The sequence below is a fragment of the Watersipora subatra genome, chromosome 6 (genome assembly GCF_963576615.1).
Source record: "Watersipora subatra chromosome 6, tzWatSuba1.1, whole genome shotgun sequence".
Taxonomy (NCBI): Eukaryota; Metazoa; Bryozoa; class Gymnolaemata; order Cheilostomatida; family Watersiporidae; genus Watersipora; species Watersipora subatra.
Window position 1 is genome coordinate 54,631,281 of NC_088713.1, and position 15,502 is coordinate 54,646,782.

Sequence of the window (15,502 nt, forward strand, 5' to 3'; positions counted from 1 at the left end):
ACTGAATACTAAAAGTTATTAAACCCTTGTTGACGGAAATACAACAAAACTAGCCAAGAGCCCCAAAAACTAAAAAACTCCAAATTGAAAAGTGGAAAAATATAGTTCCACTCTTGGGCACGAAGGCTAACTCTCAACCCATATGTAAGAATGCATATTCACTCATGTACTTCACTCTTTCAATACAGCTTCATCATGGCAGGCAGACATGTCAGCAGATTAAGTGGAAGAGTCATCTTTAAGAGAACAAAGGGGCGACTATATTTTAAGTCTCTAGAAATTACTTTTATAATTTTATGAGTATAGTCTAGAGTGCAACTTATTATATATTTTTTCTTGTTCTTTAATAAGTCCTAAGGTATTGTTAACTGCTAACAAAAACCAATCCATCGGTTTTTTTGATGCCATCACCCTGTTTGCACATGCGGTCGTTCACGAAAAAACCGCCATCTTCCCACGACCAAATGAGCGGAGCGAAGTTTGAGAGTTTTTATGATAAATCCATGTGCACACAACTTTCGAAAGTTATTCATCAACAATGTCACAAACCCTGGCATCAAAATCTCATAAACAAATTTAACCATTTTTTTATAGAGTCATTAAAGTATAATAACGATACAAAACACATATAAACCTATTTAAATACAGTGGTGTGCATAAACTTGGAATCACATTGTTTTGTTCACTCTATATCGAATGGATCTTCCATTTGCTTTCTATTTTCCGCCAATTATGATGCCATGCCAGATATTATATATCAATCTGATCAGCAGAAGATGTGCTTTCAAACAATGCATTGATTGATTTAACACAATCATTTCTGAGTGATTTATATTAATCCTTGGCATCACATCATCACTCCTGAAGAGCTCAGAAAGTTGGTAAACGGCATGCCTCGACGGTGTCAGATGGTGATCAAGAACAAGGGCTGGCCAATAAAATACTAATGCTCAGCTCAAGACACCTTACCAGTCCTTCTGAAGACCAACAATAACCCAACGGCCCTTTTCAGGGCCACCAATTTGTATAAAAGAGTTTGTTTGTATCCTATTTTATCAATTTTCACTAACAACATTCATAGCCTGCAATAAGTCTGCCTTTCGGTAGATCCACCCCCAGCGATAAAAATCTGAGAATATTTTCGAATATTTGGCATCATCTTGTTCTTCAGAATTTTCCCTTTCAAATGATATATATATATTGATGGGGTTGAGGCACTTAACTCCAAAGAATTTCTTAGACAACAGCATATAAACATACATATTTGACGATTTAACTGGTGATTCCAAGTTTATGCACACCACTGTATGTACATGTATGTTATCAAGTCTATGAAATGTTACCACAATATCTTAAAACGAACCCATCTGATCGGATTATACATAAGTAAACAGAATAATTCGGCCAAAAATATTTATTAAAACGGGCCAAGCTTTACTTTTATCAAAATTATGACTGGCAAACGAAACACCGAGCGACAAAGAATACAACTATTAGGTTGTGCACATTTCACACAAAACGTGCACATTTCACCAGTCTATAGCATTGTCGAATTGCCGAAGGTTTTTGTGATTAACCTAGAAGTACTGAAATCGTTTCTTTTTTGCTGATTTCAAAGTAACTGACATTTTGGACACATTTGAGTATTTTGGTATTTTAAATAATGTCTAAAGCAGTGAAAGTAAAGGAAATGACGATGATATTTTTTTTCTAACAATTCTTATGAGATTATTACCATATTTAATTATAAGTTTGGATGACTATTGAAGTCTTATAGTCACACTAACAACATCGATGATGGGCACTATGTTACTGTTATTACTTTTTCTAAATAGTTTTTTTTAAAAGTCCATATAAATATTGCAACTTCTTGATAATTTTAGCTATGACATTTTGAAATGTAAACAAAATTGTGCATTGGTTTTCTATTATTACTGTATTAGTATATTAATAATATTGGTTATTCTAATAATATCAGTGCATTTTACTTCTAATATTGCATTTCTCCTAATGCAGGTAGATAGATATAAACATATAATCTTTTCCTTTCATTATTGCTGTTTGTCATGACCAAACACTTTTTTAAATATATTTTCTAAAAATCTATATAAACATCACAACTTCTTGATATTGTTAACTATGACGTTTGGAATTGTAAACAAAATTGTGCATTGGTTTTCTATTTTTATTATATTAATAATATTGGTTATTTTAATAATATCAGTGCATTTTACTTCAAATATTGGTCAATATTGCATTTCCCCTATTGCAGGGGAGATACATAAACATATAATAATTTCCTTTCATTCTTGTGGTTTGTTGGATATAATAACACTCACACCCAGTACACTACAGCTACCATTGCAGTTATCCTATTGCACTGCAGTGCCATTTGACTGCTAATATTGCATTTCTCAACCATCAGTACCCTTTCTTTTTTCCAGTATCACTTTGGTCGTGGACTGTATGACAGGGGAATTTCTAGTTGTAGAAAACGGTCGTAATTTTTTTGATTAATAATATTTTGTGGTGTTGTTTTAACACAAAAATAAAAAATTTGCAAACAAAAGCATTGTCTGCAATAATTAATTGCAGAAGCTTCGGGCTTTTAATGATAAAACTATAAAGATGGCAGACAACGATAGAATGACGTCACAAACAAAAACCAATATCTTGGCATCAGCTTTTATAAAAATAACACCAGATCAGAGTCATTGATCAGCTATTTTACCTCAACCCTTTTTCTTAGAGAAATAATTTCATCAACTTCTTGCTCACACACTCTCCAGCTTCCGAATAATCGATATCTTCAGGTGACCACATCTGGTCACAATTTTCAGAACATTTCCAAAGCAAGATTATATTCATTATAAGTTAATCCTGGTGAGCCTTGGACTTTAAGAATCTTCCTGGTTAATGAAAATCATAAGCCTAAAAAATTTTTAAGTGTTGTAGTAATATTTTTTATTTTCTGGTATTTATGGAGGATTGTTATTATTATTGTTCTGCTGCACGGCACTTGTAGTATTACTTCAGTTTTTCCTTAACAATCTATTTGCTTTCTACCAATAGAGATCTTCATGTCTGATGACAAATGGAAAAAAAACGCTCGTTATAAATTGCTTCATTTTAAATTTGGAATTTTTTTGGTAACAAAAACTAAAAGTTGTTCTAAGTTATACTTAAACTTAATACTTTTTTCCAAATTCACTTTACATACAATGTATGTTAAAATTTCATATATTAGTCCTAGGTAAACTTCCCCATCATGCTGATTTTAACATCTGGTTGTGAGTATACATTATGATCATATGATAGAGGTGTGCAAACAAATATTAAAGTTTCTGTATTAACCATTGTCCTTACCAAAGCTGAATGTATCAGAATACGGTTAAAAAGCACTACTAAAACTCTGTAACAAGGAAGAGGTCAGCAGCAGCTGGGGGTGAGAAGATGAACTGTTACATCATATTATTGTATCGCATTTACAGTCACCTGAATAAAAGATTGTTGAATCATATAAGCATTCTGATTGATTCATGGTGTGTGAGAAAGCAGATTGTGGTAATCATAACTCTTGTAACTTCCAATATTTATTCACTAAAATACTAAGTTACTGTAAAACCTGTATTTGAACGAAACCTTTAGTTGATTGCCACCTTTATTTGAACACCACCCCTATTTGAGCGCCACAATAAAAGAAAGGTTGAAAAGATTGCTACATTTTGATTAACCGCTCCTTCTATTTAACTGATATTATGTGACATTATTAATCTTTACAAACTCGTACAGCAATTATAGTGATTAGTGCCAGTGTGTAAAGCCAAGTATCGGAATTAAATTCCCGCTTGGTGCATTTAATTTTTTGTAGTTTTTAGGCGGGGCTTCGGATCGATAGATGGGGCTGCTACTATAGTGAATGTTCCTACTGTTATTGTCCTTCTGCACTGAACTTGTAGTATACAGAACTTTATTCAGTACTTCGTAATTATACTGTTTTCTGACAAATACACATATAAATATATATTTACAGGCTGGTAGTATTCTTATTGCTACAGAGTCCCATGCAAAGTTGTTGCGAGGTCGGGGCAGTCAAGCTAAATACAGAGGCTTTCTTTGTACCTTGCGGACCCTTTTTCATACCTTAACTGTAAATGCAGGCACAGTGTGCCCTCAGGATACGATTATCCTGATATACAGTTGTATCATTATACGAAGTGGAGCATATGAGATTTTCACCTCATCATACAAAGTTTATCTTACCATGCAAATTGAAAGAATTTTTCGTTTGAGTTCAAATTTGGTAGCCGATGCGCTTACTACCTACATCAAAAAACAAAGACACCAAAATGGGGCCTGCCAGATGCATCTTCACAACATTTAAAAGAGAGACAATGACCGACTTCTTTCAAATCAGCATTTCATGAAGGAAATTTTGTGAGAAGTACACAAGCGAGAACAAATATTCATTTTTAGCGTTGTACTTCTTTTTACTATGAACTTTTATTAAGCATATGTATACAATCACAAAAATTTCTATTTACCTCGTTAGCTATGGAATCTTACACCAACACAACTACTACAATATGCAGGAAAAATGATTCCATGACGGCATAACTGTAGGTCGTAAAAATGGGAAAAAGGCTCTCAAATTTTTAATATTGCTGAGGAATATGATCGCAACCAATCAAAAGTGGCAGTTGTTATTAAAGACAAGAAACTTGTTAAAGCAAGCGTAAGGATGAGCTCACGACTGACAAATTGGAAGAGTCGAAGGCCATGCACGCGATCAGTATTCAAAAGGTGCAACCAATTAGTAAAGGCGAGGAAGTAGAAGATACAAAAAACCCTACATCTGCAGAAAAAATTTGAGTGTTTAATTTACTGATGTAGACTGGTACATAAGAGCAATATTGTACAATGTATGTATATAGTGTATATCGTTAGTTTATCTTCTTTGTGTCACTTTTTTATATATTTTGTTCGTTTCATTTTATGTTTTATTTTATTTCATGTTTTATTTGTTTCTTTTTTGCTTTCATGTTTTATTTTCATGTTTTTGCCTGTTTGTACTACATAGATACAAATCATCGTACGCATGTAACTCATATATATTTAGCTACTCAAGATAGTTGAAACATCCACATTACTTTCTAGAACTTGCTAAAGTCGTGCCCTCAATGATGTAAATACGTACAAACTATATACGTATGTATATATATATATATATATATATATATATATATATAAATATATATATATATATACATGTATATATATATTTTTTTCTTTCGTTGGTGTTTCGTTCCAGCCATAGCTATTTGAACGTGGTCTTATCGATTCATCAGTCAACAATTTTGTGTCCTAATTGCATATCTTCAACTGTAGTTGCTACTGTCTGTCCTAGTGTAGATCTGAGCCAGAGAAGTGAAAAAAGTCTGAAGCCAAATTTTATTCAAAAATTCAGAATAAATGTGCAAACAAATTTGCATTTTTTAGTAAAATAAATTTGGAAACTGTTTTAAAATGATATTGAAAAAAAGTGTCCTTAAGAAAGATGCCCGATTCGATATATGAAAGTAAATTTTTCAATTCAATTTTTGATGTGTGATTGGCAAAAAGAAATTAGGGGTGGTAGAAAAAAAGTGCAATTAAAACGGAACTAAAATAGCTAAAACTCCTCAAATACTTTTATATGCCATAATTGAACTAAAAGATGCATTTTTTATTGGCGTAGTCATTGATCCAGTTGATCATGTTTTGATTTATGTTCGGTAAGCGGAGGTAAGAACAGAGTTGAGGAGGGACATGAAAAGCTTAATGCCATTCACTCGCAGGTATGACAAAGACTCCTTCATCTAGTTCATGTTTTCTTGAACAGTAAGAATTAACTTCTCCGTTCAAATCCTTAAAATGTTTTACCTGCAAAAAAACAGAATGTCTGAAATATAAAGTGACAGACCAAGTAAGCTTTATTTAAGCATTATTTTGACTTGTCAGCAGTAGTTTGAGCAGTGATAAGTGATTTGACCTGTCAGTTACATCGTCACTTGCCAATAGCAGGATGATATATCAATGACATTATTACCTATTGCTGACATTATTACCTATTGCTGCCATTATGACCTATAGCTGAAACTACGACCTATTGCTGACATTGTCACCTATGGCTAAAGTCATGGCCTATTTCTGGCATTATAACCTATCGCTGCCATAATGACCTACTTCTAACATTTTACCACATCTTTAATGTTATGAATTTCCACTGAAATCATGACCTATTGCTACCTTGTTGTTGATGTTATGTCTTGAACGAAATAGGCTATATATTTACATATACTATTATATTGGCAATTACTTCATTTCAAAAAAATTGTATCATCACCAAAATACCGAATCATCATTTAATGTAATCGTAGCAAAACCGACTCCATTTAGCTATTACATGCTAATTAATTCACATTTACATCTAAACCTTTTTATAATCGTTTCATTTTTTTTAATTTATTTGGCCTTCATGAAACACTTTATTCATGATTATTACTATTTATTATTCATTTATTAAATATGACCTTGAAAGTTGTTTGACAAACTTTGAAAACCTTCAGAGTTGTTTTTATTTTTTACTATATTATTTGAACTAACACTTTTTTCATGATATTCAGTTTGAAAGTTAGAATGGCAAATGTTGTTATACATGTATGTTAGATAAAAATCAGTCTTCTGACTAAAGTCTGTTTTATTACCCGGGCAACGCCGGGTAGCACAACTAGTTCGTATATGAAGAACTTGCTGTTGTGAATATATTTGTTACTTATATCATGATACTGTAAATAATATGTATTGATGTACGCAAATTTTTTGTAGTGACCTCTGGATGTTAATGTAGAATGTGTACCAACTAGTAAATTCTCACCATTACGTTAATGTTCGTTGCCATTACACAAGCCTTTCATAACCATATAATCAAGAAACTATGTATTACACTACCTGAGTTCCGATCAGTTAGCACTACTGGTCATCCCATTTAGTTGCTCAAGTTTAATCATAAAACATTACAGGAGTTAGTAACTCCTAATAAATGCTCACCTCTTCTCAGAAGTGTTGTTCTTTGAGCTCTGGATAGTTCCACCATGTTCGGTTCATGCTGTAATAAAAAAGTTTAACTCCGAGGTTCACTTCCTTGGAAAGTATCATTTCTATAGATCTTTTTGATAAGTCTCCTTTTGAGTTTAGATTTAACCCGTAGGACTTGTAAAAAATATCAAGGTAGGCACAGTGGAACTTTCTTTTCAACAGAACTAGTGAAGCTTCTAGCTTGTCATAGAGCATTATAACATCTGCTCTGGGAACAAAATGAAAGCACAATAGTTAAACTGTCAAAAAATGATATTTGAGTGTAGTAAGAGTTTATATTTGAGATATTTGCATAGTAACAAAGAAAAATTTGTTTAGTGGTCAGTAGACATGCATGTGAAGCAAGTACGATAATGCTTGTTTGTGATATTAGATGATAACAATTTGTCAATTTGAAACTGATGTAAGCTGATGGAAGATTACTAATACTATTTGTGCATTATTTACACTTCTGTTTTCCTACATTTGTCTTGTTTATTATATGAGTGGTTGTCCTTTTTTATTGTAACATTTTGTTTGAAAGTTTAAAAGGCATATTCCGAGTTGGCTGAATGTCTCTCGCTCTTACGAATGAGAAAAAAGGTGGCTAGCAGTTACATGTAAGTATATAGTTTCAGCTGGCCACACATCTCCCAATGAAGTTTGGTGTTTGAAATGGTTTTAATAATCATTTAGTATTATTTGAGCTGCAAAAAGGAATTTAGTAAATAAAAGCTCATCGTATCTACTATATAAACGGCAATCGCTGTGTGTGTGCGTGTGTGCGTGTATTTTCATCAACAGAAACAATACAGAAAAATAAACTGCAAATTAGTAAATATATCAGGTTAATTACAATTTAGTGAGAAAATGAAAAGAGTATAGCAAAATTCACTCAACCTGAGCACCAAATAATGATGATGGAGCCATAGGTGCGCTGTAGCCCAGCTAATGTTGCGCAAGCCCCAAAAACAGTCAACAGCGGCAGAACAAAGGCAGGCCTCAGCCCACCCTAGTCAGAGAGGCAGGAGATAGCATTTTACTTGTTTTTTGAAGTCAAATTTGTTTACAATTTTCTTCAATCTGTCAGGTAAGTTATTCCAATAAAAGGTTGTTTGATATTTAATAGTTTTTTGCCCAGCACTAGATGTAAACAAGGTAATATGAAGATTTAGAAGAGAGTGACGAGTACTATAAGAGTGTGTTGGTCCCCCATTCCCAGATGAATAAAATACAGTATGACCCCTTAGCAGCAGCTTTAACGTATATAACTTACCTATAGGTAAAATTATTAGTTTGAGTAAACAATTCTTTTGATGGATAGTCAATGGGTTTATGACATATAATTCGTCAGAATTATATGTCATAAACCCATTGACCTACTAGCTTTTTCTGAAAGACTTTAATTTTATTTAAAAATATGTCAGGCGAATTGCCCCAAGATTCGAGGCAGTAAATAAGTTTAGAATTCACCAAGGAGTTATATAATGTAATCATTATTTCTCGTGAGAAGTCCTTTGATAACCTATAGAAAGGTCCAACCGCTGGACGAAGGTCCTTTAGTATGTTAGATATATGAGTAGACCAATTCAGATTATTATCAAGCCAAACAGCTAGGAATTTAAAATGATCGGTCTGTTTTAATATGTTATTTCCTAAATGCAGTGAGTGCATTTTTAAATTAAATTTGTTCTGCGGATTTTTCATAAGCATATAATTAGTTTTCTCAATATTAATTGTGAGTTGGTTACTGATGCGCAAGCATCGGAAGATTTCCAAATCTTCATTTATCTGAGGTAACATGCTGTTAAGGTTACTTGATTCTAAAAAAAGAGTGGTGTCATCTGCATAGAGAATAGGTTGTAAGTATTTTAATGATTTGCAAAGATCGTTTATATAAATCAAAACAGTGTTGGGCCCAAAATTGAACCTTGTGGAACCCCACAGGTTACGCGTTTTTCAGTAGATAGTAGTACACCACTAATTTTTGTTCGTTGAAATCTGTCGACACGAAGCATTTTGTGACACAAAGTGACAACTTTTAGAACAGTGTATTAAGGGCCAATATGGAGTTACTGACTATTTATGTGGATCACATGAAATACTGGGAAGTTGAGGCTTTTTCTTATAGTCGTAAAATATGATAACCTTCCCTTAGGTTACAGGTAATATTTATGCCAGTTGAAATACCCCGATAGACCACATGAGAACACAATGTAAAAGTATTTTATTTAGTGTTAGTTAGCTGTTTATATTTGTCAATTTCACTGGGAAGCTAGCTCAGTACTACAGAATCTATTTCATGTAGAGGTTGAAAGGTCATGACCCTTGCATTCATGTTATTTTGTACTACAGACTGTGCATAAAACATTACTAAACAGTTGATATGGAAGCTATTTATATACTACTACTGCTGTTAGTTAGTTTTATACTGAGTTTAGTTCACCTTAGACTAGTTGATTTCTTTTATCATGTTAATTGGAGGTGAAGAAGACTATATTTTGGTTTACGCAACTTTGATATGGCATAATTATACTAATTTTGTCTCTACCGCACTCTATGTAGTACTGAGTTGTTATTTCTTGTTGTGTCAGTTATGAGCTGCCCAAGCAATGCTCACTAGCTACCAAGCAGGGTTCAAAGTTGAAAAGCGTATACAGTTTATTTGGAGTTGCCTTTTAAAACAAAAAGTGCCAACAACTAAACAGATCAAAATGTGTCAACCTTAGTACAGTAGATGCTCCTATAACGAACTTTCCGAATAGTGTAAAATTTTATGAAAAGATTTTACTTCGTACTACGTGAAGAATTCCATGTAACGTTAAGTGTCAAGTCGTGGAAATTTTTGAAATCGATTTAAATGTTAGTTTATTTTGCTGCACTCAAGTAAGAAAAGATGCCGTACGCACATCAGGATATCTATTATATGTATATAACTTTCGCGACATTCTAGTTTGTTGTAATAGATCATTAAATGTGTTGACAAAAAGGTGAATAAGATAGCTGCGCAATTGTTCATAAACACAAAGGTGATCAGTTGGTGCAGGTGCTTTAGCTTCGGTCTACTAGTCCTAGTGTCATGAGTTGGAATATCGTCGAAAACTATGTTTATTCTAACTTTGACTCCTGGATAGTAATAAATGAACAAACAGGTAGAACTGCTTTGTATAGTAAAAAGTAGCCTTATTGTAGACATACAAACTATTTGTTATTAGCTTTTCTTTGCAGGATAGACTTTGTCGTTTAGAAAAATAAGCAAATCATTGTTAGTGAACGTCGGAAATCTGAAGTCCCTATCAACTTGTTGTAAATTTACCGCAATCATGGTCTATAAAACCAGCGGGATTGATCATTGAAAGTTGTTGATGGTGAGCAATAGTTCTGCCGTTACAGTACAGCTTAGAAATTAAAAGAGTTAGGTAAAGTTTTACCTTTTTGCATGGCTAAAGGGATGAGTCTTGAAAGATCTTAAAACAGATTACGCAATTTACATGCATCTTACTGTCCTTATAACGTAAATTCCTTATAGCGCAAATGTTCCTGGAACTGATTATTTACATTATAGGAGCGCCTACTGTGTTGTTGAAGTGCTTCAGAGCATCAAATGCGCTTGCTAGAACCGCTACAATCTTATTGATTTTGGTAACAGTCAGTTACAATCCTCCAAATTTAATAAATTCTCACCCAGTTTCATGATGTTGCTTCTGACTTCTCAAGCAACATCTTGCAGCACGATCCTCACACTGGCACACTATAAGTTTCTAATAGGTTTACATCTGACAGAAAGTACTGCTGTGTCTACAAAGTATCCTTTTTATTCATAGTAGAACTGTGGCTCCCTCTAAGTTAACCACTACTCCTAGTACAGCTATAGTAATTAAGTCAGACCAACGCATCAATTCCTTACCCATAGTACTACAGCAACTTCAGCAAGTACTAATAGTACTATAGCTGTTATTATTCACTCAATTTGTTGCAGCGATTTATTGCTAATTTTAAGAGTGTCCGTATAGATATATTTCCTGGCAAAGCTAGTGTAAAAACTTATAACAGATCAGCAGAACGTTAATTGGCTAAACAAAAGAAGCACCAGCAGACAAAGTTCTACATACAAGAAGATGGCATGTATGCTAGCACAAAATTTGCAAGAAAAAATATAAATAATTTGGTGACACAGCTTTCTATTTGGTTAGTAAATTGGTTCATGATAGTCAAGGTTAGACTCAGCTCGCGGAGGACACTTTCTGGAGCGCAGTCGAAGTCTTCTCTTGATGACAACAAAATAGAACAAACCGGCAATTACAATAGCGGATGTGATATGCAATAAATAGCACATAGACATCTCCGCACGACCTATGGCTGTTTTAGTATCCCAATCTCGCAGTGAGCTCACGCCTGGCAAGTGTTTTCGCTCCGCAGCCTGAGAGAGGAATTTAGGAAAGTTGAAGGGTCTAACATCTGCATAGAGTGAATGTAAAAAATCATAAACCCGGAAGAAACAAAACAACCAAATAAATATCAGCTGATACAAGTAACTGCTGACTGGGTGTACATAACTAACAGATAGTCACTATACTCACCAACTACACTCATAGTAAATGGCCTTGACAATTCATTACGCCTGCAGATAATCCTATAAGGTAAAGGTTCCTGGAATAGATAATTTACGTTTTAGAAGGGTCTACTGTATATTAAGTTTAACCATCGCACCTGATACTTGCACCTGCTATCGGATAATACACAACCTGCTTCGAGGGTCGTATTGCCGGAGACTAAACTGGCACTACCAGCTCCAAACTGAGGTGTATTTGGGCATTCTGTTAGAATGAAGTAAAATACCCAACATAAAGTTCGACTAGACTTCCTAAAAGGTGTGCTATGGCCACACTCAAAAATAGGAAAACATAAAGTTAGTCTTAAGCTACCCGCAGCAGCAGACCAAAGATGACAGTATGTGTAGACCTGTTCTTGCTCGCTAGATTACATCTCTCTACTGCCAAGAGAGGGACTCTAGTAAAACAAAAACTGTTGTTTCTTTAAACCTTATACATGTAGATATATGGAAATGACTCAAATCAATACTAATCATACCAACTTGACCATCGTCCGGCTAGAACAGGGTTCTAGCTCTGGCACCATTACTCAGTGAAATATCAGTTAGGAAGGAAACAAAGGAGTAACAAGACCATCTTGTTAATTGCAGTAGAACTCTTGGTAGTGATAGCTCAAATCAATCATAATGAAAAATTGCACTGGCGGCAACAACACTTTAGATCTACCAGATTAATATCACAGCACTCTGCGAGACCCATCTAACACGGTCAAAAACAGAACTTTAGATATACCAGATTATTACCGCAGCACTCTGTGAGACATGTCTAACGCCCTGAACAACAGAATTTAGATATACCAGATTAATATTGCAGCACTCTGTGAGACATGTCTAACGCTTTCAACAACATAACTTCAAATGCACCAGATTAATATAGCAGCACTCTGTGAGACCTGTCAAACGCTGTCAACAACATAACTTCAAATATACTAAATTAATATCACAGCACCCTGTGAGACCCGTCTAACGCCATCAACAATAGAACTTCAGATAAACCAGATTAATATTGCAGCACTCTGTGTGAGACGTGTCTAAAGGAATGACCACACATAACAAATTTTTCGCCTAATCTGACCAAATTCACGAAATTCACAGAATTCACAGAATTATTCGGCCGAATATAACATAATTATCTGAGATGTGCATGCACACCGAATTCGTCGACGAAACGCTTTTAATTGGCTAACAAGTTATTAGCGAGCACGATTTTAGCAGCTTTTGCAATTAGTATAGTCCAAGAATTGTATTACGACACACAATAAAAGTACCCATGCAATTCAGCATATGTAGTACATACGATAATTCTGCTTAGATTGCGCTGTTGTTGGTTCTTATCGTTCGTACAATGTTAATCGTTCGTTCGTACTATGGCTACAGATCGTTCCTTTTTAATAATAACAAATTCCTTTTAGGTGCAAAACTTCCGTGGTAAAAGCATTGTCATCTTTAGCGCAATCAAGTCAGTTCCATCATATTTACTATAGCAAATTGCCGTAACATTTCTCTTGCGTGTCGCCATATGTGCTTCGAACTACATAAGTTTTGAGAGATGTTAGAATCGTGCTCGCTAACCAACAATAGCAAAACCTAAGCAGTTTCATCAGTTTAAGCGGTTGAATTGCACTCATACTTTTATTGTGTGTCGCGATATCTGTCTTGGACTATACTAATTGCAAAAGCTGCTAGAATCGTGTTCGCTAATAACTTTTCTAACGAATTAAAAACGTTTCGTCAAAGAATTTGGTGTGAAAGAACAGCTCAGATAATTCTGTGATATTCGATTGGATAAGTCTGTGAATTCTGTTAATTTCGTGGATTCGGTCATATTAAACGAATCATTTGTTACGCATGATTGTACCTTAACGCTGTCAACTAAAGAATTTCAGATATACCACATTATTATCGCAGCACTCTGTGAGACCCGTCTAACGCCATCAAGGAGTTTAGTAAGCAGCGGCAACAAATTTTATTAGAGTGGCAGAGAAGTGCTTAAACAAAAAAAGGCTGGAGTTGGCTTTACTACCAGAATAGACATAGCCTAGGAAATAGAGCATGACCCAATCACAGTGATTGACAGGATAATGACTCTGCACTAGCCATTACAGAGAAATATGTACTTGTCTGTCATAAGCTCCTGTGTTTCCACTATGAAAATTTTTGATAAAAACCAAGAAAACTCTTGCAACCAGTTGAAATGCATGATAAAAATCTACCCAGCAAAAATGAGTTGCTCATTGCAGGTGATATTGATGCAAGAGTTGGATTTGATCACCATAGATGGCAGAGTTATTGGATATCAAGGTATAGAAAAAGATAACACTAACAGTGAACTTCTACTTGCTTAGATAGAAACATGCATGCTTAGCGCTATGTTAGAGAGCTCAATGTTTTGATACTTTTAAACCTTACCGTTTCTTCATTCCACATTCCTTCTGGATTCCTGCATAAAGGACACAACTCTTTAGAAAGAAGCTCAAGTTTAAGGTACACAGAATCCTCACTGGTCTTTTCAGTCAGCCTCTTATTTGCCTGACAGTATAATAGCTTGTAGATGAATAGACACTTCGTGTAGATACAGAGGGATCAAATCAAAACTAAAAACGCTACCCACCAAAAGGTAGCAAAACAGAGGGATCTGTAAATAATTAGTATTGCCGTGAATAAAGGTTTTGGGTCAAGGTCACCAAGCTAGTAAACAAAGTGTCGATAACGTCGCATAAAGAATTGTCATAGATATTTTCAGTTTATCTGTTAATACAGAAGTGATTAGCAACAGTTGATATAACAGATGATGATATAACTAACAATAATAGGAGTGATGATTAAATATACAATGTTAAGTTTAAGTTGAAAGTTAACAAAACAGCTTTATAGTCTTGCAAATACATAGTTTCTTGTATTAGTTGAAAAACATGGAATTAATCCATATCATTGTTGATTTTGTCACCAAGGAAAATGCCCTTCATGTTTAAAGTTAAGAAAATGCTCTGCTTCAGCCACCTCCACTTCTATTGGCTGTAATAATCCGTTGCTAAAGTTAGACAGCTAAATAATATCCTTCTTTGACGTAGTAACACTTTTTCTTTGCTTTTATCATGCACTGTTAGATGATATTTAAGTATTTATTATTTAGAAAACCTGATTATTTCCATAATTCACAGATTTCATTTTTTCCAGCACAGAAATGCATTAACTTGATATCAGTGATTGTAAATGGGATTAATTCAATTGATATTCGGTTTGACCGATGTACGAGTTTGATCACAGTATGAATTAAACTCACATCTTGAAGTTCAACTATATTGTTTACAGAAAAAAATACTGACCCTCCCACTTTGCGTATCATCAAATAAAATAACTTTATTATTGACTAAATCTTTTACCACTATTTTATTAGGCTAAGATTCATGAATATGCTAAAATGAAGAGGTACAAAAGGAGTTGTTTCCTCACAATATTGTGCTGACTACTCCAAATTTAATGTCGCTAGGTCTAATAAATCACATACTTGCATTTGCAGTTAGTGTGCGAAACAGGGTTCACAAGGTACAAGGAAACCCTCTGTTTTTAGCTCTACTGCCCCTACATTGAGACTCAAGAGCAGTAAGAAGTCCACTAGCCTGTAAATATATATTTATATGTGTAATTGTTAGAAAACAGTTTTATTATGAAGCACTGACTAAAGTTATACTACAAGTTCAGTGCAGAAGGACAATAGCAATAAGGATCTTTACTATAAATAAGAGCCGTGTCTGTCTGTCTGAAGTCATGCTT

The 15,502-nt window shown here is 34.3% G+C and overlaps 1 protein-coding gene and 1 long non-coding RNA gene across 2 annotated transcripts in view; one reads left to right on the forward strand and one right to left on the reverse strand.

Annotated features, from left to right (window-relative positions):
• LOC137398368 (integrin-linked protein kinase-like) overlaps nt 1-15,502 on the forward strand; it is a 229,753-nt gene that overhangs the window by 84,751 nt on the left and 129,500 nt on the right. The window lies entirely within an intron of this gene.
• The window catches only part of LOC137398936 (uncharacterized), a 90,416-nt gene that overhangs the window by 73,455 nt on the left and 1,459 nt on the right, over nt 1-15,502 (reverse strand). The window contains exon 2 of the long non-coding RNA XR_010979069.1: nt 15,237-15,348. This is a non-coding gene — a long non-coding RNA (uncharacterized lncRNA). The remainder of the gene's footprint in view (nt 1-15,236; nt 15,349-15,502) is intronic.